Consider the following 24,405-nt stretch of genomic DNA (forward strand, 5'->3'; position numbering starts at 1 on the left):
ACCCCTGTTCAGATATTCTTTTCAGGTTCCAGGCCATGTGTTATGCTTGCGGGTGGTCTTAAGATCTTAAAGAAAAAGCTTTGCTCTGTGAAGTCATGCAGCACTGTATGTAATTAAGCTCCCACCACCCCACCAAAACCTGTCATTCTTTTGTATTGAGAATGATCAACACTTTATGGAAGAATAACCTTTCAGGTAATGGTTGAAATTAGCATTTATTTAATTAATTTATGGTCAGTGATTCACTTCTCTGGCACCCCATTAAGAACACTAACAAAATATTACCCTGTAGTACAGTTCAATTATACTGATGGGAGTGGTCAGGCTGACTTTTGATCACTACATCTGAAGTGCATGTGTGTGTTTCATGGCAGAGCTTTTGTCGCTGGTATCAATCTTTTGGCTGGGGAAAGTTTGAAGTTCTTTGGTTGTCGTGGGGATCTGTAGTCAGAGATTTACCCAAACTGCTGTCATATGTGACCCTGGACTAGGATCAGTATTTAAAGTCCCTATTCATTTGATGTTTTGCATCAAGAATCTGTTGGGGCCTCACAGATGCCAATGAGTGCTGCTTTATTTTGGGCTCATGGTGAGGTTCCAAATGTCCCTTGCACTTTGGAAATCATAGAAGCCAAAGTCGTGGTGGACCAGTGGTCTTAATGCTGTCTCAAAGCAAAGTGGCACACCTGAGAATCTGACTGTGCAGTCATAGTCCAAAAAGATATTCCACAAGCCCATATTTTACAGCATCAGGACTGCAAAATATTGAACACAGAACCCTCTCAACAGCCCATGAGATGAGGAGTCATGCAAAAACTCAGGTTTGGCATTGCTTTATGGCTAATGACAATCTGTAGTCTTCACTTAAGGTGAAGGTGGCCATCTCCAGAAGCCTTAGGTGCTTCTTGTGAAATCTTCTTAGAGGACACCTCTTGATTTAACTTTGGGAGTGCAGCATGTCTTTGAGATGGGAACTATGCTCCTTGGTACTGAAGAGGACAGCAGTTAATGCAGAGGCTTTGTACTGGCCTGGAGGACAGGGAATGACATTTTTTTTAGTCAGAGGATAATTGCTAATTTTGTGGGAAGCTGCTGGAGAACATCTCTCTAGTCTAGTCTAGTTTTCGGTATACGGTGGTGTTAACGTGACCATCACTTATTTGTACTATGGTGTCTAGGAAGTGGACCTCCTGTGTAGACTGGTCCAGGCTGAGGTTGGTGGTGAGGTGGAAGCTGTTGAAATCGTGGACACAAGTCAGATATTAGGAATGGCAATATACAAAAACCTGTAGGAGAACACTTCAACCTCCCTGGCCACACAGTAGCAAATGTAAAGGTAGCCATCTTACAGCAAAAAAACTTCAGGACCAGACTTCAAAGAGAAACTGCTGAGCTTCAGTTCATTTGCAAATTTGATACCATCAGCTCAGGATTAAACAAAGACTGTGAATGGCTAGCCAACTACAAAAGCAGTTTCTCCTCCCTTTGTGTTCAGACCTCAACTGCTAGAAGAGGGCCTCATCCTCCCTGATCGAACTAACCTTGTTATCTCCAGCCTGCTTCTTGCCTGCATATTTATACCTGCCTCTGGAAATTTCCATTACATGCATCTGACAAAGTGGTTATTCACCCACGAAAGCTTATGCTCCAATACGTCTGTTAGTCTTTAAGGTGCCACAGGATTTTTTGTTAGATGTTCCTAATATCCAACCTAGACCTCCCCCACTGCAACATGAGACCATTGCTCCTTGTTCTTTCATCTGCCACCACTGAGAACAGCTGAGCTCCATTCTCTTTGGAAACCCTCTTCTTTTGTTTAGTTGAAGGCTGCTATCAAATCCCACCCTCACTCTTCTTTTCTGCAGACTAAATAAGTTCATTCCCTCAGCCTCTCCTTGTAAGTCATGTGCCCCAGCCCCCTAATCATTTTCGTTGCCCTCTGCTGGACTCTCTCCAATTTGTCCACATCCTTTTTGTAGTGGGGGCCCCCTCCAACTGAATGCAATACACCAGATGTGGCCTCATCAGTGCTGAATAGATGGGAATAATCACTTCCCTCGATCTACTGGCAGTGGTCTACTCATGCAGCCCAAGATGCTGTTAGCCTTCTTGGCAACAAGGGCATGCTGTTGATTCATATCCAGCTTCTCGTCCACTGTAATACCCAGATCCTTTTCTGCAGAACGGCCGCTTAGCCCATTGGTCCCAAGCCTGTAGCAGTGCATGGGATTCTTCTGTCCGAAGTGCAGGACTTATCCTTATTGACCTCATGAGATTTCTTTTGGCCCAATTCTCCAATTTGTCTGGGTCACTCTGGACCCTATACCTACCCTCCAGCATATCTACATCTCTCCCCAGCTTAGTGTCATCTGTGTACTTGCTGAGGGTGCACTCCATCCAGGGCCGGCTCCAGACCCCAGCGCGACAAGCACGCGCGTGGGGCGGCAGTTGTCGTCAGGGGCGGCAGATTGGGCCGGTGGACCTGCCGCAGTCATGCCTGCGGGAGGTCCACCGGAGCCCCGGGACAACCGGACCTGCCACAGGCATGACTGCGGACGGTTCGCTGGTCGCGCGGCTCGGCTGGACTTCCCGCAGGCATGACTGCGGTAGCTCAACCGAAGCCGCCGGACCAGCCAACCGTCCGCAGTTGCGGGAGGTCCAGCCGAGCCGCGCGACTAGCGGACCCTCACCAGTCAAGCCAGCGGGAGGTCCGCTGCTCCGGGGCATCTCCTGCGCATGACTGCTTGGGGCGGCCGAATATGTAGAGCCGGCCCTGACTCCATACCCATCATCAAGATCATTAATGAAGATGTTGAACATAACCGGCCCCAAGACAGACCCCTGGGGCACTCCGCCTGATACCGGCTGCCAACTAGACATCGAACCGTTGATCACTACCCACTGAGCCCGATGATCTAGCCAGCTTTCTATCCACCTTATAGTCCATTCATCCGATCCATACTTCTTTAACTTGCTGGCAATAATACTGTGGGAGACCATATCAAAAGCTTTGCTAAAATCAAGGTATATCACATCCACCACTTTCCCCATATCTACAGAGCTGGTTATCTCATCCTAGAAGGCAGTTAGGTTGGTCAGGCATGACTTGCCCTTGGTGAATCCATGTTGACTGTTCCTGATCACCTTCTTCTCCTCCAAGTGCTTCAGAATGGATTCCTTGAGGACCTGCTCCATGACTTTTCTGGGGACTGAGGTGAGGCTGACCGGTCTGCTGTTCCCTGGGTTCTCCTTCCTCCCTTTTTAAAATATGGGCACTATATTTGCATTTTTCCAATTGTCTAGGACCTCCCCCAATCATCATGAGTTTCCAAAGATAATGGCCAATGGCTCTGCAATCACATCAGCCAACTCCCTCAGCACCCTCGGATGCATTGCATCCAGCCCCATGGAATTGTGCATGTCCAGCTTTTCTAAATAGTCCTTAACCTGTTCTAACCACTGAGGGCTGCTCACCTCCTCCCCAGGCTATGCTGCCCAGTGCAGCAGTTTGGGAGCTGACCTTGTCTGTGAAGACCGAGGCAAAAAAAAGCATTGAGTACATGAGCTTTTTCCACATGATCTGTCACTAGGTTGCCTCCCCCATTCAGTAAGGGTTCCACACTTTCCCTGACCACCTTCTTGTTGCTAACATAACTGTGGAAACTCTTCTTGTTACCCTTCACATCCCTTGCTAGCTGCAATTCTAATTGTGCTTTGGCCTTCCTGATTACACCCTTGCATGCTCAAGCAATATTTTTATACTCCTCCCTAGTCATCTGTCCAAGTTTCCACTTCTAATAAGCTTCCCTTTTGGTGTTTAAGCTCACCGAAGATTTCTCTGTTAAGCCAAGCTGGTCACCTGCCATATTTACTATTCCTTCTACACATCGGGATGGTTTGTTCCTGTGTCCTCAGTAAGGCTTCTTTAAAATACAGCCAGCTCTCCTGCACTCCTTTCCCTCTCATATTAGCCTTCTAGGTGATCCTGCCCATCAGTTCCCTGAGGGAGTCAAAGTCTGCTTTTCTGAAGTCCAGGGTCCGTATTCTGCTGCTCTCCTTTCTTCAGGATCCTGAACTCGACCATCTCTTGTGATTTATTGCAAGGGATTTCACAATAAAAAGTTACTTTTATAAGGTCTGTAATTTCTTATTTAACCTTTGCACCCCAGTTACTCCTTTCTCCAATTTTCAAATAATTTGGATTCCTTGGAAACTATGTAATTGTAGAGAGAATGGTCTGTATACCATACAAATGGTTTTGGTGTCCTCTCTAACTCTTACCTTTTAGGTGTGTCTTTTTGAAGCCACTGACTAGAAAAAAATTTATTGATATAGTAAACTCTTGCTAGTTTGCACTAATATCTTAAAGATGCGTTGCAAATTCCTAAAATTTACAAGTATGTGTCTGTCTATATTTGGAACAGAATAAAAAAAAGTGAAGATAAGATTGTATCACAATGTACTTCTTTCATTTTGAGAAGTGAAGTCTGGATTTTAATGATTTGATAGTTCATAGTGTATAGGTACATACATATATTAAAAGCTCCAAAGCCTTAGGCAGAAGAGGAGACCTCATTTTATCACTGTGCTACTAGGAGGTGGTTTTCAAATGTTCATAGCCTTAGGTAGTTACCTCCCATTTGAAAGTCAACAGGAGTAAGGTTATCTAACCACCCTTTGTGCCTTAGAAATTTTTTGCCAAGAAGTGGAGAGAACTTACAATTTGTTTGGTATAGATTATAAAATGGTGAGGTTCTACTGAAGTTTATTTAAATTATCCTGAAATCATTGGGTTTTTTTGTTTTGTTTTTTTTCCACAGTCAGGATTGTGACTTGTTACTGGCAAAAATCACACAAGTAGCTTCTCTTTGTACAAATGATACATGGTTGCTTTTCAGTATAAAGTTATACAGATTCAAGAGCGGATGACTTCTTACAATGGCTTTCTCTATATGGACCACTCAGAAAGGCCCTTGACAGGCTTTAAAGCCAACTTAATCTCTTGCCCAATGGCCTTTGCTTTCATTTTCCTCATGTTGTACCATGTCCTGATTTCTGCAACTGGATTAGTCATTCTGAAGTATTGGTTGAATAGTATGGATGAACAGAATTCAGCCTGTGGGTTGTTTGCAAACTGTTCACTTTGAATATCCACTATTTCTTTTTGGTATGCAGTTGGCCACAGAATATTGTTTCTGCTCTCGGAATGAATGGTGAAACCATTTTGAAGAGTAAAATGAAGAATGTCTACTACTGTCCACTTGTGAATGTGGGAGTGTTTGCAAAGAGCAGCTATTCCCCAAATATCCATCCAAACAAAAAACTGTTTGACTGAAATTTGCAAAGAGGCAACGGATACAGTTGAACCAAACAGCCATTTCGAGTTTGAGTATTTGCAAATACTTTCTTTGCAGAATTTGATTTAGTTCTATATAACATATGCACTGGGCACTTATAATGGTAACCAATTGTCTTTGATAACACAATAACATTACCTCAATATTCAATGTTTTTTTAAGTGTTTTCTATATAGGGCATACTGCAAAAACGGAAGTAACCTAATCTAGGTCTCTAGGGAAGAACTGGCATGTTTAAAGGTAGACCACTTTTACCACACTAGTATGTGTGTAAAATGGAGGTTAAAAAGGTTCCTGCTCTTTTGTGTGGGGAATACGTCACCTTACGAGTCTCTGAAGACTCTTGAGGAACTTCTGCTGATTGGTGAACTTGTTCACCCTGGCGGTCTATTACCTCCTTTGTTTTGACATATTTTCACTCTCCTCTTAATGTTTCCTGTTTTCATGAATCTTCCCCTTCTGCTGTATTTTCCTGTATGTCTTTTGTCTCCCAGATGTTGTATGATTGGCTATTTTGGTTACTCTTTGCGTACTACAAAATTGAAACGAAGAAAAAAAAAAAGGCAATGGAAAAATCCCGTATTGGAGAGACACTATATTTTCCATGCACATGTCACCTGTTTAATAAAACACATTCTGCCAGTATTTAAAAAATATCTAGCTAAAATATTGCAGAACTGGCCATTGTTTTACCATATTAAAGCATAAGTGAACTGAAAGCACAAATGATTAGTGTATTCATTCAAAATAATAAATATTAACTTGCATCTTAATAGGCAAGAGTTTGTTTTAAAAAGACAATGGTTAACAATACAATGGTATTATAAGCTATTAATATTTATCCAATATTTAAACCTATAAATACAGTCTCATGAGACTTCTAAGGAACTCTAAACATTCCTTTAGAAGAGTAGTGGTAGACAATGCCATAATAGTAGTGTTGAGTAATACAATATGGCCAAGATTTCAAACAATTGGTGCCTAAAGTCAGAATACTTTTTAAAAAAGTACTCAAAAGTACTCAGCACTGGCCGAATTATGCTCCCATTGAAGTCAAGGATGTTTTTGACTTCAGTATGAACAGTTAGGCCAATGTTGAGAGCTTTTGAAAATTCCCCACTAATTGCATGTATGTGAGCCATTAAATGAGTAGCCTGATCTCTGAGTGCTGAGGGTCCAGCAGCTCCCACTGAAGTCAATTGAAGCTGTTGTGTGCTCAGTGAAATCAGGCACTTAGGTAAGTAGCCTAACTTTAGACTCCTCCTCTTGAAAATTTTGGCCTACAATTTGAGATCCCAATCCTGCAAACCCTTACTTACATGAATAGTCCCTTGGCTACCAGTGGGCTGCTCACTTTTGTATGGCCTCATTCTACAAAGTGTATCCTTACGCTGGTGCTTAGTGATTTGTGTGGGTGTTAAGGGCCTGGCTCTATCCTGGGCTCCTTTTTCCAGGCTATACCTTTGGTTTGATATGCCTACGTTTCCTGTATTTGACAGTTACTTGCTGAAATGGGGGAGGGATAGTTCAGTGGTTTGAGCACTGGCCTGCTAAACCCAGGGTTGTGAGTTCAATCCCTGAGGGGGCCACTTAGGGATCTGTGGCAAAAATCAGTACTTGGTCTTACTAGTGAAGGCAGGGGGCTGGACTCCTTGACCTTTCAAGGTCCCTTCCAGTTCTAGGAGATGGGTATATCTCATATTATATTATATTAAAATGTGATGAAAAGTATTAGTACTGTTAGAGAGCCTGGCCACCTCAGATAGCGCAGCCTGGGAATTTGGAACTTAATGTCAATACCACTCACATGCTCCTGCAGGCCCCTACCACTAAAGAAACCCCAGTTGCTGTTGGTGTAACCCACAAGTCAGTATGTCAGAGCGTGGTGCCTCCTTTGTGCCTGCTCCACCGAGGATACAAGTTACAGCCCCAGCTGGAGAGCCTTGGCTCTTTAGCATCAGCTCCTGCTTTTAGCTCTGGGGGGCCTTACTTCCATTCCTGGTGGGTCAGCCAAGATGGAGGCTACCATTTTACTGTGCAGTAGCTGCCGACACACCTAGTGTGGCTTGAACAGTCTTGGACTGTAAAACTCCTGTCCTGGGTAAGTGCCATTCTATTTAATGTCGCAGCGATGTTGGCAGCAGTGCGGCAGGCAGGCAGCCGTAGTGCTGCTCTTTCCTCAGCAGCCCCCTTGCCTGGCTTCTGCTGGTGGACTCTTGGCTGTAGGCAGACAGCTCCTAGGTCTGCCCCCTGAAGACGCCTCTCAGCTGTGCTCAGGGTACTCCCACTGAAGCTGATTAGTAGGTGTGGCGTGGCAGCAACAGAAGTCAGACCCTGGGGAGGAAAGGAGCTGAAAAGTGGATGAGAACGAACCATATGTGACTTTTTTTCAACAGTAATAGGGACTGAGTGAGTTAGGGTGATTGCATAGGGAGGATGATACTAGGCTGGGCTATTCCCTGAAGGAACAGACACTCTGAGGATCAGATTTACTCTGCTCCACTGACCCTGATCCTTTGTGAGGGAGAATGGCAGAGCTGTCTTTCTTATGCTGGCTGCTTTTGGTCCCCAGCACTGGCAGGAGCTGGCTTGTTATCTTGCCTGTGGCAGAATCTCCTGTTACTGCCTCATCTCCTTGTCCCTGCATGTAGCTTCCAGTCAGCCTGGCTGCTCCTCACTAAGGGGAAGGAGAGGAGTTGCTGCGGCCTTTAGTGGAAAGAACTGCTCTTGCCAGTGCTGAAGGCTGATAGATGAAAGGCACCCATCTGGCTTTCCCTAATGCAAGATCAGTTTCAGTGACCCAGGCTGATTCCTTTCCTCCACGCATGTCACACCTCTTAGCACAGTCACGGTATTTAAATCTGGTGACTGTTCACAGGTGAAAAATATTCACTGATGAAATCTTAGCTAGTGCCAGAAAGGAAGAAAACTTGCGAAGAAGTGAGCTGCGGCCCACGAAAGCTTATGCTGAAATAAATTTGTTAGTCTCTAAGGTGCCACAAGTACTCCTGTTCTTTTTGCGGATACAGACTAAGGGCTAGTCTACACTTACCAGCCGGGTCGACGCGGTGAGTTCGACTTCTCGGAGTTCGAACTATCGCGTCTAATGTGGACGCGATAGTTCGAACTCCGGAAGCGCCGCGGTCGACTCCGGTACTCCACCACTGCAAACGGTGGTGGCGGAGTCGACCTTGGAGCCGCGGACTTCGATTCCGCGGCGTCTGGACTGGTGAGTAGTTCGAACTAGGGTACTTCGAATTCAGCTACGCTATTCACGTAGCTGAATTTGCGTACCCTAGTTCGACCCCGCTTCTTAGTGTGGACCAGCCCTAATATGGCTGCTACTTTGCTATCTATAACCAAATTGTTCCTGGTGAAGGATCATTGCAGGGCTGTGATGCAGTTTGGGTAACATGGTTCCAACATAATTGGGTCCCAACCATACATTCAAGACCAAAGAGTGGGCATGATTTTTTCAAACCCATCTATATAAGCGTAACCTTTCTCTCATGTGTTATTGGCAGCTGCCAGGGCTGGGTTCACATATGTAGGGGTTCCTTTTAAAATTAACAAACACCACCAGGTTGACCCAAAATTATCTTCTTTGGGTGTCCTTAGCAAATGATACTTCTCCCCTGGCAATTACTGAGTCTGTGTATAAAACAAGGGCATAAGGCGAGACAGAATCAACTTGGGAAAACACGAAACAATACATATAAATCAATAATAACTAAAACAAACAAACAAACAAAAAAACCCACCTTCCTAAACCCATTCCCCAAGTATCTTCGGCATTTGTACTTTGTCAGTTCCCAACCTACTGGTGCGGACATCCAGTAATCATTTGTCCCTTTAACACACTGCTTCCCCTTCTGCTACACCCCACTCATGGTTTGGTGTCAATGGGTAGCAGACTTGCCTCCAGCCCCTACAGGAAGTGCTCTCTGGTGAGCCTATGCTAAGGCTCCTCCACGTTAACCCAGCTAGAGCGATTTCAGCTTTATTGGTGTTGGTTGGGGTCAGTCCTGTTGCCATACGCTGTGGCTTCAGCTCAAAGCCACCTCTGTGTTATCTCTTGTTGTGCATTCATCTCTGTATCATCCCTTTGCAAAATCTTCAGTGGAGGGGGATCTATGGCATAGAGAACCCTTGAGCGGAGTCCTTGCCACAAGTTAGGAGTCTCAAATCCCTTTTCTTTCTCTTCTAAGGTTAGTCCCAATACCCAACCAATTCAGATTTCATATACAGTTCTGATAATTCACCAGCGTGCCCTGGGGAGAATTTCTGGATAGAGGCTTATTACGCAAATAAACTCTCTGTAGCTGTACTTACCACCATGGTGGAAAAGAGCTCCTCCAACTCTTGTCTATCTAAAAGTGTAGGTAAAAAGTTTGTGAAGTCGACCTTGGCCATTCTTTCTTGAGTTCACCGAAAGATGGGGGCACGCAGCTCCTTCCCCTATGGAACTTCCCCTTTTCACCAACAGATAGTACTAGTGAGCTCCCTACCCTCTACATTTTTGTAAGCTCTGCGGCTATTGAGTAAGGTGCTTGGGTGCTTTTGAAAATCCCGCTGGATACTGCTAAGTTGTTGGGGCAGTATTATGTCATAACTCAGCCCCCTGACAGGTTGGCAGGGGAAGCAGGCCTTTCAAAGTTTGGGCACATTGCTGGCAGTTAGCTCTTCTCTTCAAACCCCATGTAGTGTTTTCTATCTCCTCTTAAAAAACAATGCTACCTGGGATTTCTTTCACATCCAGTTGGAAAGCTTTTGTAATGGGAAGTGGTAATGAGGCTTAATAAGAATTTTTTTCTCCCCCCAAGAAAAGGTGTCATCTGGCGCTTGCTTTTGGAGTTGGTCGCTCATGGAGGTTTCTAATTCAAGGTCTCAATTTTTGTAAAGCGTGAATTACAAGAAGTCAGAAGAATGATGCAAAGAGCATTTAATAATGCACATTCACAAAAGAAGTGGTGTAACTACATTAATTAGGCAAGTCTTGCGTAAAGATGCAATGTAATTATATATTTGAGACAGTTAATTAGGGAGCTACTTGGAAATTTCAGTGAATATTAAGGTAATTATACATAAATACTATAACCATTAAGACTGCACCCATAATGAAAGCAATAACTAATTACATAAATAACAGCATACTTATGTTTTTACATTACCAACACCTAACAATACTTCCTCTTTTTCCCCTCTCCCTTTGCCATGCAAATGACAAAACTTCCATTTTTAATTCAGATAGTCTTGCAAATTGTGAGGGAAACAATGATCTTTCCTCTTGATTTCTTTCTCTAGAGAAACCTGTGGCAACTGCAGCGATACACATCTAGCAGGATGAAACCCAACTGTACTGTGGATGTCCGTCTGATGATTGGTGAGTTTATGCTATTTGAGACCCATCCTACCAGAGTGTCAAGCACCCTTGTGTCCCACTGAAGTCAAGATCTCAAAAAATCTTTATGAGGAAATAGCATAAGAACTATATCAAGACTGGCTTAAAATACTACTGGGACTTTGAATGCAACTCTCTTACTGATGGATTTAGGTTACACATGAATTGGCTCCAGTGATAATTGAGGGCACTCAGCACTTTACAGGATTGGGCCTGTATGCAAATATATGATTCATGGTTAAATTCTTTCAGGATTTTGTGGTCTCTGTCAGCTTCTCACATTCACAACAGCTGCACAATGCTTCCCTGAAGCTGGAAGATGCTAAAGGCAACTGAGCACCGAGGTTTGAATACTAAACATGTAGAATACCCAAATCATCATTCTCTGCTCCTGCAACTTCAACCGGATGAAAACTCAGGCCTAGTAAACTCCAAAGCAGAGCTTTGCAAATGAGTCAACCTAACGAGCAGGCCTAAACTAGTTTAGTCAGAAGAGAGAACTGTTCTATCTGAACAAGTTTATCATGTTAATAATAATACTTTGCAGCTTCCATCCGAGGATCTCAAAACTCTTTACACACACTAATGAATTAGGCCTCACAATGGCTTGTGAGTTAGTGAGCCATTTACTATTTCATTTTACAGGTGGGGAAACTGAGGCACCAAGCGTTTAAGTAACTTGTCCAAGTCAGCACAGACTTGGCTGTCTGTGGCAGAACTTTAATCCAGGCCTCCTGGCTCCAGGTCCTTCGGTGTGATTTAGTTACAAGAGTATCCTTCCTCCTGCAAGAGGGCCTTGGCAAAGAAACAAGGTGGATGGGGCCTTGTGATACTTTTCTTTTCTTGTCAATCTTCTATGAATAATTAAATTGACCTGGTTGGACAGTATAGTGCAAAAAGGGATTCTGCCTTTAGCAGTATGTTCAGTGGAACAGACTTTGATATTATGACATTTGCATCACATCATGATTCTTTCGATCTGTGATGGCCCCTGTCTGTGTCGTATCCGAGCTCGACTCACCACACTGCAGAATAAGGTTGTGATTAAAGCTGGTGAGGAATTTTTTCAACAAAACATTTTTCATTGGAAAATGCTGATTTGTTGAAACTGCCAAGTTTTGGTTTCAGTGGTCTGGGAGGGAGAGAGACCAACTGCCCCCTGAATAGCCAACAGCTCAGTGGTTAGGGCACACCCCTGGAATGTGAGATATCCAAGTATCAGCCTGAGCAGGGACCTGTTAAATATTCACTGGACCCGAAAGAGAATCAGGCAAGCTGGAGATTTGAACCTGGCTCTCCCACATTTCACATGAGTGCCTCCTCCAGGCTTAATAGTCTATTTTTCTGGTCCAATGACTATTTATTTTTATACAAAACTGAACCGTTCCAAAGTATTGATTGGGAGAGGCTGATTGCTTCTATAGTCATAGCCCAGTGGTTATGGCACACACCAGGGCTGGGGTAGACCCAGGTTCAAGTCTTGTTCTGAACCAATTCCTTCTGGAGTGGGAGGGTCTCTCTTGTTTTTTCATTTAAAACGTTAAAAGGGCTTTGCTTTGTTCCAACGCAGAATGAAAGCAATTCTTGAAACCTTGACATTTTTTTGCAAACCGGGATTCTTGTTTTCCAAACTAGCTATGATGCGAAGTTCCACTGACTGCAAATACCAATTTGGGGATCTCTGCCTAAATCATCAAGTGTTTCTCTGAAAGCCTTCCTAATCCTTTATATTAACTTATAGTTCTTATATTTTTTCCTTATAAATCTTTTTGGCCATCTGTAGCTAAGTCAAACAAACAGTCGTTTCTTGTATGGTCCTATGAGAATATCCAAAAGGACAGCAGTGGATCAATAATTCTCCAAGTACTTGTTTAACCACTAAAAACAATAGCTCAGAGTCATTGACCTCTGCTATTGAGATCTCGCAATTCAATCAATTTATAGATGCCATGTAGCTGTTGAAAGAACTGCTGATAATGGATGATAATTGACAGAATTCATAGGTGTGAAAGGAGGTTTACCAGAAACTCAGTAGCCATGCATGTGGCTTGTTGATTGACAGCCCTGGCAGGCCAAAGGTTACCCATAGAATATAGCCCCCACCCCCGGCCTGGGCTGGGCTGTTCTTTCTGACCCTTCTCTGAGCTCATGATATACAGTATTGGCTAATATATCATTAACTTGCAACATCACGGTGTTGGGAGTAAGACCCAGAGGGCTTTATCTCCACTTTATTAATGGCAATTAAAAGCTGCATGACAATGTTTTTTAAACTTGTTGATGGAAAGAAAGTTAGAAATCTCTTCGCTCCACAGTAGATTGTTGTCGGGCTCTTTGCTTTTTGTAATCTGCCCATGCAGCTGTATATTATCATTATTTTGTTTCAAATCCAGCTTTCAATTTATCAACAAAAGAGCAGGTAAGGCTATATGTAAATAAAAATGAAGGACACTTCCAGGTTGGATTTTTTCCCCCACTGATTGCCAAGAAAGAATCAGAAGGTTTAAAAATAGAACAAAATTATCTGCTAGTGATTTTTTTTTAAAGCCCAATTATCTACAAAAAGTTTTGAAACCAGTTTTAATTACTGCAAACTTCCCTCCCAGGTAATTAGTAGGCCAGGTATTAAGATTCTCCCCACTCCTCTTTAGGAGATAGGCATTCACTCTAGGAAGTTAGTTTCTCTTGCTGAACTTCTGTGGCATAGCTCTGATGGTTCTAATGGGATGTTTCATACTCCTTGTCCCTCAGCACAGCCTTGGCAATTTTTGTCAATAAGGACAATGTAATAGCACTTGGTGCGTGCTGTAAAGCTGAAACGAACCCTATTAGCTTCTATTAAGATCTCAGACTGCATAGGGAAGAAATCTACACACCAAAGAATGAGTCATGTGTAAAGTCCCCTCTCCTTCAACAATTCTAACACGCGGTGAGTGTACAGTACAATATTGTTTATCCTAGCCCCATTTAACCACAACTTTTTATTGACATCTCACTTATACTCACCAGAGATGAATCACTTATTCACTAACTTCCTCTCTGGGACAAGGATCTCAGTTTTTCACATGGAAATTCCAGTTTCCCTATAAATAAAATAGACAGACTATCTTTTTTTTAAAACAGATGTCTTAAATTCAAACAGGTTAAAGTTTCACAGACACTTTTCTGATTTTTTTAAACATACAAATGTATCTACTGGAGTGTCATACAGAAGGCTTTCTGTCAATTAACGGTCCACTGATATAATCACAGATCCTGAGACTGTTTCTTGACTCATTGAAGCCCTCCAGTAGCTCTCGATCAGCTGAAGTTTCCGAAAGCTCTGTTCTGCCGAAGGCACTGTACTGGGCCCAGTCAGAATGATGGTCTATGCTACACAGGTGTCCTAGTCAATCTGCCATGGTCCATCTTTATAATAAAATTCACCGTTCTAGTGGTTATGAGGATGTAGGGGCAGATTCTCTCTTGCGACAGATCTCTGTTTGGTGCTGGAGAGAAGGATGGGATGGCAGGGAGCTGTAATCTGCTCATGGATTCTAAGGGCCACCTTGGCCTCAGTGCCACTCAGCCAGACCTCTATAAATTACATAGATTGGGATAGCAGAGTAGAAATCTGCCACGCTTCCTTCTGCACAGACACCTCCTTTCTTGCCCCCACATGCTCCTTATGCCACAAAGCGGGGGCAGAGGCAGGGTCCAGCAGCAGTATAGATTTACTAGCAAGCTGTTTCCCTACACCAGGAGAATTCTCTGCTGTCTATTTGCATCTGGCTTACGGCCCCCTTTTTGTCATGAGTGGTACAAAGCAGCTGTACACAGGCTGAAGCAGTGGCTCTCAACCTTTCCAGACGACTGTACTCCTTTCAGGAGTCCCATTTGTCTTGTATATCCCCAAGTTTCACCTCGCTTAAAAACTGCTTGCTTACAAAATCCGACATAAACCTACAAAAGTGTCACAGCACTGAAAAAATGCTGACTTTTTCATTTTTACCATATAATTATAAAATAAATCAGTTGGAATATAAATATTGTATGTACATTTCAGTGTAGAGTAGATAGAACAGTATAAACAAGTCATTGTTTCTACTGACTTCGCAAGTGATTTTTATGTAGCCTGTTGTAAAACCAGGCAAATATCTAGATGAGCTGATGTACCCCTGAAGGACCTCTGCATACCCCCACGGGTACACGTACCCCTGGTTGAGAACCACTGGGCTAGAGAATCTGGCCCAATATCTGTATTGTTTTGGAAAGATTTTGTGGCTGCTTTGTCAGTTCCTGATCATCAAAGTCAGAATGATTCTTTGCATTTTCTATTGCTATTTCTCTGAGAGCCTCACAGCACTGCCAGCCTTCTATGCCCTGTTATTAGTCCTGAGCCTACAACTTTTTCGGTGAAGTCAATGTGGCTCCAGATGGGTACAGGAGTCCACCCGCACTCAGGAAGTTACTGATTGGAGCCTTTGTTTGCCATTTTAGGATATGTCTATGCTGCAAACCATGGGGTTGCATGCAGTATAGACATACCCTTAGGCTGTGGACTCTGAGGCACAGGCCATCTTTGTCCTTGTGTTTTGTACAGCCCCAAGCACAGTATCAGTACTAAGTAATAATAATAACAATTAATAATAGTGATTTAGAATGTAAGTTTCAACCTTTAATTATATGTTTTGTGTGCTGGCCATGTATGCTATAACAGATATTAGTATGTATTTATGTATACGTACATACACACAGTGTATCTGTGCTTTTGTGAATCAGCTTGTAGGTGTCCATAAATCCCGTGGAAACTGCTCATTATTTTTAAATGAAGACAAAGCAACTGAGTTTAAATCCACAAGGCAGAAGAATTATGGTGCATGAGCCTGAAATTTAGGAAGAAAACTTGCATTGCAGGCGGTTCAATTGGGAGCAAAATTTCGATGTTCTGCACATTACATGGTATTTTACTGAAATCTCGCTCAAAGGAAGCTTTGCATAAATGGCTGTATTGTATTTTTTATAACTGTGAAAGCTTTAATTACCTAAACTCTAATTAAGCTTGCATTTTTCAGAAAACACAAGATATTAGCTTATTTTGTATTTGGCTCAACTTTAATGTTTTCACACATTTGTAACTGATATGCAACAATATATTACAAAAACCCAGGAAAAACACAGAGACTGTAATCTAAGGCATCCCTGGATTTTCTGGAGCTGATTGGTTCTTCTCTTCTTTGTGTGCCAAAGCCTCAGCAAGCTTAATTTTTTCCAGCTTATGGTCACGGGGCCATAATCACCCCCGGTATAAGTTCATTTAAACAAGTGGAGTTACACCAAGGATCAATAGCCCCCAAATGGGTACATTTAAAAATTCTCGCTAAGGACAAAGGTGTTGAATCAAATGGAATTGTCTGCACTATTGTTTTCTGGTGGGGGTTTTTGGCCACTGACTCTTGCAGAGTTCTACAGTGAATTTCTTGGACAATGAGGTAATGGAACAGCCCGGGTACTTTGCCAGTTGGGGATCCAACAAAGACTTAGACACATCATACAGTGTTTGAAAGACCCTCACAATAAGGTTCTTGGCACTTAGAGTCCCACATTGGTGCCTTTCATAAAGTGGAAGAAATAAAATAGATAAACAAAATTATAATTCATCAAAGCTCCCCTTTATGTCAAAAACAAGAAGGAAAAGGTGTTAGTGCATCCCATGTTAGTTCTGATTAATTTTCTCATTTGCTTTCACATCGCATTTGTGCTGAATTGCCTGTATTTGTGCCCTTTCCTCTCAGGCAAACCTTGCCACAATTACCTATGCGTTTGTCACCCCATAACTAAACTACTGCAATGTGCTCTATCAAAGCTACTCGTTCAGGCAATTCAGAAGATTCACTTGGAGCAGAACACCACGTTTTACAGAAGGCAGACTCCCGAGAGCATATTGCACCTGTGATCTGCTGCTGGTTCAATTCTACATGCAACGCAAGGGGCTAGTTATTTACAAAATTCTTAAACACCTTTTAATTTTACTGTGAAGAGCATGGGAGACGAGGGTGCTCTTTCTCTTGTAGGATCGGGCCCATCGGGATTTTATAAAATCCTCCAGCTTCTCTGTATTTGCTGCTCATTCTGATGCCATCCGGTTGAACCAGGCAGCATTGCAATTTAGTATTCAGTGAAGTGAAAGCTTGGACATCGAAGGATTTAGGTCATTCCTTTTAGTGCTGCATTTTACTATCTTGTGTCAGTGGTTCCAAAAAAGCAACAACAAAAACATAAAATAGAGAGAGAGAGACAGGTGCATTGGTATATTTTTGTATTCTCCCCCATCACTTTTTACCATTTCTAATTCTTGCTACGCTTAGGGAGAAGGATCTGAAACATCCACTTAAAAGGAGGTGCACCTCTGTTTTAGAATAAAATCAAACACCTAGATGATTAACATCTGTAAGTTATATATCTCGTTTTACCCTATCCTAAAGTTTTTTTCCCCACCATCCTGCTGACAATGCTTTTCCTTTAATTAAGCATAGTGCTTTTGAGGGCGTGTTCAGTGAAGGCTGTTGCTGAGACGTTCTGATGCATTACAGTTTGTGCTACGTGTTTGTGTGTGCATGAACTAGCACCAAGCAGAGTGATAGATGATAAATTACTTTAAAAGCTTTTTCACTTTTCATAAGGATGATGATAATATTATCCTAAACATCATACTTTGCATATGCCAAGACGCTTGAGGTTAGATCAGGTACCACTAAAGCTGCAGTGCTGCATTAGAAATTTAAGTGAGAACTCAGTGAGAATAATTAACTTTGAGAGTGTTGTGTTTAGAGACATCGCTCACGTTATTTGATGAGTGCTGGATTCTGTTACCCTGACTCATGCTGACTAGTAATTTACTTTGTAACTAGTCCTTTGCCCATCAGTGAAACTAACTGCTGGAATGAGATATTAATCAACATGAATAAGGGGGATAGAATTGGGCCCTAAGTTATTTTCATTTGCTGTTGATAGTAGCCATGCACTGATTTCAAACAGAAACAAGAAAATATTAAACTCATTTTTTACTCATGGAGATCGTAAACACTTATTTTTGAAGAGGACTAGGTAATAATAGTACTTTGTTAGGAGAAAAAAAGTGCTATTGTAAGCACACAAACATGAAAGAATTCAAGCGGTACCATCAACCTGAAATCAAAGTAAATTCAAAATGAATTAAAGTAGTTTCAAGTCCTAACCCTGGCTCTGAGTTCTCCTGTTGACTTTTGTGCTTTTTGAATTGCATGCTCCTATTTTGTAAAAATATTTTTTTTCTTTCTTCTTGTTGTGTGAAAGACTCTCAAAAACTAATTGAACGTGACCATTTAGTGGCAAAGAGTGAAAGTGAATATTCACAAACTGGGGTGTCAAGGGCACAATGTAAACACAAAACTAACTGTCTCTGTCTCATGTGTGTGTGTGTGTGTGTGTCTCTCTCTCTCTCTCTCTCCTCTCTAATATAATATATATATAATATTTCTCTAATCAGTAACAGTTCTGGTTATCTTAGATGTTATTTTCAACCATAGGGGAGAATGAAGAGGCTGGGTGAGGCAAAGGATGACCCAGTGACTATGGCCCAGCCCAGGATTTGGGAAGTCTGTGTTCAAATCCCTATGCTGCCACGGACTTCCTGTGTGAGTTTGGGCATGTCACTTAGCCTCTCTTTTTGCCTCCACTCCCCATCTGTAAAATGGGGATAATAGTGCTGTTGAGGTGCTCCAATACTATGGTAATGGAGGGCCATATAAGTACCTGATACAGTAGTCAAAATAGAAGTTGATAGTGCTCCTTTCAGTCTCCCGACACCCCTGCAAGACACACAAGCATTATCCCAATTTTACATATTGATTCACTGAAGAAAAAAGGCTAAAGACCAACATTTCCCACTAATTGTGGATGCTTCAGTTTTTTGGGTGCCCAACTTGAAATTCCCAGAACCTGATTTTGAGAGGTGCCAGAAAAGTCAGTGGGAGTTGCTGGAACTCAGCCCTTTGGAAATCAACCCATAGGAGTCTCGACGAAGCCACACAAAATTGGAAGCACCCAAAATGAGTGGATATTTTCTGAAAATTTTGGCCTGAACGATTTAGCAAAGATCACACAGAAAGTTTGGGACAGACCCCAGAGCCAGGTCTCAGTTCTCTGAGTTCTGTTTCTTATAACTGCAAGAACATCCTCAGTAATTGTCATATTAAAGGTTTGAAGATAGGGCTACCCAGTGACATAAGGAGATTGTAGAGTTGTGGTGCACAGATGAAAGTACTCTGCTTTGACCTCTAACCACATGAAGCCCCTTACAATAAATATCCAACAACACACGCCTCTCTAAACCACATGGACGCTGTTTTAAGTACAAAGATACTAAAATGACTCCTCTGGTTTGAAAAAAATAATGGCAGAAACTACAAAATATCAAGTGAGGTTATTGATTCCACTGCTAATTAAAGTTTGCCGCATCTTCTTGCAGCCTTGTTGTGATGGACTTAAACTTATGTGGCGTTTCTTTAAAGAATTGATGGAAAGCTGTTCATAGGTCACTCCTTTGGCCCTTAATTCATTGTGTGGTGAATATAGTATCGCTGCAGCACATATTGTGTGGTATTTGCAACATCATGTGCTGCTCTGAAACTCCTGCAGTCGTGAAGTAGAAAGGGCCATGTTAAGCATGATGCGCTAGCTTTAGCTTTGAATTTCCTTGCTTGAGTGCTGATTTGTTACAGAAATGTGATTTGTGTGTGTGTGTGTGTGTGTGTGTGTGTTTAACCATTTGACTGCTTAGCCTCCCCTGGCCTTCGATATCCACCACCCATGACTATACACTGGCTCCATGTGTGAGTAACCCTTTATAGGACTGATGTCATTTAAACTTTTTTTTTTTCAAGGTGATTCAATTTTTTTTTTTAATTTCTTACTGAGGCTTTGCTAAGTACTGGAGATAAAAGAAATACCCTTTCCCAAGGAAGGCTGGCACAAATGGGTGCTACTGGGTGTTAGCCATGGAAATTCACAGGCATTGGCAAGAATAAATGACCGGTTATCAAAGTGATCATTTGTGCAAGCAGCTATGGTTATGTGCACAACTGTGGCAACTGCATACAGGAAAATCTCACACATTTATGTGTCTAACCAGTTCGGTTCAAAACCAGGCCCACGATTTGATTTGTTGTCTCACTGGAATTGTTCCCATCCCCTTCTCTGCTCCTTTCCCCCCAGTGCCGCCGAAAGGGAGCTCAGAGTCAGTAACAAAGGAGTTTGAGGTGAACTTCCAAACCCACCATGTGTGAGCTGGTTGGTAACTCAGCAGCACAAGCGCACCTCTCCCTAGGAAGACGGTTGGGAGCATCCAAGCTTTCAGATCCAAATAGAACAATGGAGCCTTTTGAGGTTTGCCGTCTGCCATTAAGATCTGGAGTCAGCTTTGCCAATGGAGCAGACGCTGCATCGTAAGCCTGGATTATGTAACTTCACATCAAACCTTTCTGTTCATTATTAAAATAATAGCAACATCACCACAGTTATAGATCTAGTTACCAAGGAAACCAGTTTATTTTAATAAACAATTTATCCCTGTTTTTCTTCTTGTCTCTCCCTCCCCACCTGAGCTTTCTTTGAGTCAAAGGAATGGTCAGACTGATGTAACTCAATAATTAGCCTGTTAATAGAGATGGATGGATCCTAGCTGCAGAGTTTAGGTCAGGATCCAAAGCTCCCCAAAGTTTAGGTGTTTTCTATCATCTTATCTTAACTTTATCTTATTGCTCCTGTACTACTGAAGTCTGACATAAAGTAACCTGGATTTGCATTGTTTGGTGTTGCACAGTGTTGCATTGCCACTGTTTTAGTAAGGGCTGGGCATAAAAAAATATTTTCCTAATCCTGTTATAAATCGTATGACTGGGAAGTGTGGGGCTTAAAGAAAGAGGAGGTACTAGGGAATCTATTCCTCTATTTTTCCATTGATACACATGCACTTTCTTGTAACCATTATCATAAAAAAAGAGACAGCACTACAATTAAGAAACTCTCCAGCTCTCTGGAGTAGGTTGAAATACTCAAAGAACTGAAAATCCCACATGTTCAGTCCAAACAAAATGGCAAGGATTTGGCTGTGTCTGCTGGGATGCTGCAGCACTGCTTTACTATAATACCATTGTACTCATCCCTCCATTGTTTGGGTGTGGTGTCTTTAGGACCTGATCTTGCAAACACTTTTAGCTAAACACTATTAGCTGAAGGATTTGCAATTGGGATGACTCACATTAGTGGAGTTACCGTCTGTGTAAGCAATTGCAGGAGCAGACCCTGGTTCTGTAATCCCCTGTGTTGTCATTTTATAATAGTTTGAATTCTTTAGTTTTAGATGAGCATCACTACAATTCTATTTTGTCTGTAGGCGTTTTTGTTATTAAAATTCATGACTAGTTCCTTGTAACACACTTTTATTATATTACAGCCACCTGTTCTACCTTGGTGGGCGACTGTAAATCTGGGACTGTCTTTGTGTGTGCATTTCTTTCTACTGTATATCATGGGTTTGCAAAATGTTTTCATACTGTAGACCTATTAGGGAAGGCATCTTGTGAACCATCTTCCCTCTTGCTTCCACCACAACCCCTCCCTCCCCCGGGATCTTAAAAAACAAAACCAACTCTCCTCCCCGCCAGATTCAAATTTGATTGCTCACCATCTTCACACTGTCCCTCCTTCCCCAGACAAATCAAAACCAGCCCCACCCAGACAGGAACCATTTCTTCTTGGCAGTAAGTCAGTTCTCCTTGCCTCGTTTGATGAACAGACCCCACCTCCAGCCACAGTCAATCCCCTTCCCCCATAACACAGTTCTACTCACCAACCCATCATTAAAATCAGTTTGTTGCATGATCAGTTTTATACAAATCATTTCCCCTCATCCCAGGCAGATCAAAATGAATAGCCCCACCCTTTAAATTTTGTGCCAGGACCTGAACTTGCTTCAACTTATTTACATGAAGAATGTAGGCCAGTTGGATGAGGTAATATCCTTTGTTTCATCAACTTCTGTTGGGGAGAGAGACAAACTTTTGAGTGTACACAGAGCTCTTCCTCAGAGCTGGGAAACGTAGGCTATGTCTATACTGCACTTTCATCGGTATATCTTCTGTCGGTCAAGGGTGTGAAAAAGACGAACTCTGGCTGACAAAAGTGTTACCGACGAAAAGCCCTGATGTGGACAGTACTTTGTCAGCAGGAGAGCATCTCCCCCCCCCCCCACAAAGCTGCTGTCTTTCATTGGGGTGGGGTTTATTTTGTTAGCAGGAGAGCTCTCTCCTGCCAACAAAGAGCAGTTACACAGTGCACCTTGCCACACTAAGGGCATAGTGTAAACATTACATAGGCCTCAGAGTATCACAGTTAAATACAAGATGGAAGAGATTGTTTAGCGTAAGTAGTGAACACGTATTTCAAGGGAGCATTCAAGGGGAAGTGGCCCCTTAATATCCCTCCAGTCATAGGGAGGAAAGGAAGGGGTGTGTGTGTGTGGGGGGGGGTTGTCAGTGGGTTATAAATTGTTGTAATAAGCAATTACATAGGTCCTGATTTTGAAAGCTGCTTAAGCTTGTGTGGTTAGTCCAGTTAGTCATTCCTGAATGGGAGCCACAGAGGCTCAATACACAAAATTCGGATCCAGATTTGGAAATTCCCAAAATTCTGGGGTGTTTGGATCTGGTCTTTGGTTCAACCTATTGTAGAGGTAGAATCCTGCCTCAAAATTCGGATCTGGATTTCAGTTAAGATTCTGAAACCACCTTCACATTGGGTAATTAAGTTGCCCATATATTTCAGACACTGGACTGGGACTTGGCAGACCTGGTTTCAATTTCTGACTCTCCCACAGACATGCACAACCTGGAGCAAGTCACTTTAACCTTCCTGTGCCTCAGTTTCCCATTTTAATAATGAGGGATAATGATACTTCCTCTCTCTTTCCTCTCTGTTTGTTTGCTTGTTACCCTCACTTGTTGTTTCACATCTAAAATTATGTTCTTTGGAGCATGGACGGTTTCTCTTTCTTGTGCTGTAATGCTCTTAGTGCAATTTTTTAGTCCTGTAAAAATAATTACTGGCAATAAAAGTGAAAGAGTCAGAGGCTTGAGCAATGGGTGCATTTCTTTTATAGGGTGAATTACCAATAAAATAAGGTAAACAGGTGATACAAAGGTCAAAAGTTTAGAATAAAAAAAGTTAACACAAGTCATTCAAGATTGTAAGCTCTATGGGGCACAGGCTTGTATCTTCTTTGTGTTTTCACTGAGTCACTTACTGATGCTATGAAATAACATCATCGTTGTTCTGAGCTTCCTGGGTTCCTTGTAATACTTTGTAACCTAGAATCATGGACCATGTAGAAGACTCGCAATGATCAAAAACCGCCTCAAGATTGAGTTTCAGGCTAGCCTTTTACATGTGCCCTGTAAGACAAGGTGCCAGAGCAGCAAATCATGCAGCTCTACTGACACATTTAGTACTGATTGTCTTTCCTCAGCAAAAAGTGGGGTACAGCTCAGCACCTCTCCATGGCCGAGAGAACAAGGTGTAGCATGCGCTGCGTCCGAGGAAGAGGTTGGATGTGCCAAGAGCACCAGATGAAACATTGATGAAATCCTGGGAACGCCTGTGTATTTCTGGTGGTGTGGATTGTAAATCACAGTAAGGGATGTCGATGCTTTAATTATGTGTATGTGACGATCTGTGTTTGTGCTTGTGGGTTTTTTATAAGTATGGTAAATGGAGAAGAGACTTTGGCCTGATTCTCCTCCTCCTGCTGCTGCTGCTCCTGGCTGGAAAGGAAAACACTTTGGCAAAGCAGTATATCTATTTATTTTTTTAACCTCCCTCCCCCACCCCTCTCCTGCAGTAATTATTTTTTTCCTTATCTGGGGTGCTGCTGCTGGGGCTGGCCGTATGCTCCAGCATACTGAGCGCTCTCCCATTAATCTGGGCTGGTTCCAGCCTATGATTTAACAGTGGTGTGTGCAACAGAAAGAGAAAAACAATGTTTGATCTGCTAAAATGTACCTTAAGAGCAAACACATACACATTGATGAAGGTATCAGCTGGGTTCTGCCTACAGTTATGTCAAACAAAGTATGCTAGGAAGTGCCAACTTTCCTTTTGTGCTGTGACACTGTGCGTTGCCAAAAGATATTAAAAAGCTTGCGTGAACTAGGTGATGGCAGCTGTAACTATCTAAGTTATTGCCTGGCAGCTGTAATGCTTCTTCAGTGCTGCTGGCTGCTTTTTATATTTGGTTCCTCATTTGTTTGCCCTTATTCTAGCAACCGATACCACCAAAGTGGGCAATCAGTGTGCTACAGCACATGGCCACTTGCTACAGCAAAACAGGCAGCTTAGCAGAGGCAATTGAGAGACTCTCATGCAGCAGCTGATATAAGTCATATTTCTTTTGGACGGCAACCAACCTGGTGGGTTTTTTTTGTTTTTTTTAATGTGTCAGTGTGAATCCAAGAAACCTTAGACTAGTGGATGGCAAAAGACAAACACACACGCACAAATGCAGCTTTCCGTGTTCTTTCCATGTTGGCTCTAAATGAGCTAGAACAATATAGCCAGCTCCCAGACCCTGCC

At 42.5% G+C, this 24,405-nt stretch overlaps 1 protein-coding gene and 1 long non-coding RNA gene across 2 annotated transcripts in view; one reads left to right on the forward strand and one right to left on the reverse strand.

Annotated features, from left to right (window-relative positions):
- LOC120401728 overlaps positions 1-10,912 on the forward strand; it is a 30,684-nt gene extending 19,772 nt beyond the window's left edge. Inside the window, exon 2 of the transcript XR_005596679.1 lies at positions 10,662-10,912. The gene's annotated coding sequence lies outside the window, so the exon portion shown is untranslated. The remainder of the gene's footprint in view (positions 1-10,661) is intronic.
- LOC120401729 lies at positions 5,832-13,823 on the reverse strand. Its single transcript, XR_005596680.1, has 3 exons — positions 13,765-13,823; positions 9,690-9,727; positions 5,832-5,889 (listed from the first exon to the last, which is right to left on the reverse strand). It is a non-coding gene; the product is annotated as an uncharacterized LOC120401729 (long non-coding RNA).
- Between the last annotated feature and the right edge of the window lie 10,582 nt (positions 13,824-24,405).

This window comes from Mauremys reevesii, linkage group 3 (genome assembly GCF_016161935.1).
Source record: "Mauremys reevesii isolate NIE-2019 linkage group 3, ASM1616193v1, whole genome shotgun sequence".
NCBI lineage: Eukaryota > Metazoa > Chordata > Testudines > Geoemydidae > Mauremys > Mauremys reevesii.